Here is a 734-nt window from a genome sequence, read left to right as displayed (position 1 = left end):
CAGTGAGAGAAATTTAAGTTGGACATTAGGGATAACTTTCTCACTATGAGGATGATGCAGCGCTGGTGAAATACTGAAGTATTTTTTTTAAATAATATCCTTCAGTCCCAAAATGCAGCTCTAGTAAACTAGCTATTGCATTTAGCTGTGTTTCGTAAAGGCGGATCCTCCTGGAAATAAGCTAACTGCAACTGAACTTGTTAAATATGTAATTAGATTTCATCTCCCTTTTCCACAAAGAGCAGCTTCATAAAAACTTCTCCTTGTCCACTCGCTGGGTTGTTTTTTTGTTTTTATTTTATTTGGGGGGCCGGGGTCTTTCCCAATTCATTTTAACTACCAAGTCAGATGTCATCAGTTCTCTTCCCATGGTAGGAGGATTTGCGCTAACAAGCGGTTACGTCACTTCTGCAAAGCTGAGCTCTTCTAAGCACTGACGGTTCCCATATCTACATGCAGTCCAAAGTTATCCCCCCACCACCCCACCTCACCTTCACGATTTATCTAAACCGGAGTCTCGGGTTTCACTAGATCATCTGGCTCCCATTCAACCTCGTATCCTTCACTGAAGACAGACAGCGCAACGTCCCCAGAGGAGACGTGAAGGGTGGCAGGTGCCCCAGCTTCATAGCCCAAGCCCATGGAAGTATGTTTGCCAGAATGCAAAGGTCCAGCAGGTGCTGGGGGAAGGGAAGTCTGGTTAAAGCCTGGTTTTTGGGGGGGGGGGGGGGGGG

The 734-nt window shown here is 46.2% G+C and overlaps 1 protein-coding gene across 8 annotated transcripts in view; it reads right to left on the bottom strand.

Annotated features, from left to right (window-relative positions):
• CCSER2 (coiled-coil serine rich protein 2) overlaps positions 1 to 734 on the bottom strand; it is a 182,887-nt gene that overhangs the window by 181,393 nt on the left and 760 nt on the right. The window lies entirely within an intron of this gene.

The sequence above is a fragment of the Gavialis gangeticus genome, unplaced genomic scaffold (assembly GCF_001723915.1).
Source record: "Gavialis gangeticus isolate Ggan-Ray unplaced genomic scaffold, GavGan_comp1, whole genome shotgun sequence".
NCBI classification, from domain to species: domain Eukaryota; kingdom Metazoa; phylum Chordata; order Crocodylia; family Gavialidae; genus Gavialis; species Gavialis gangeticus.
This window is presented reverse-complemented; position numbering and strand designations above follow the sequence as displayed.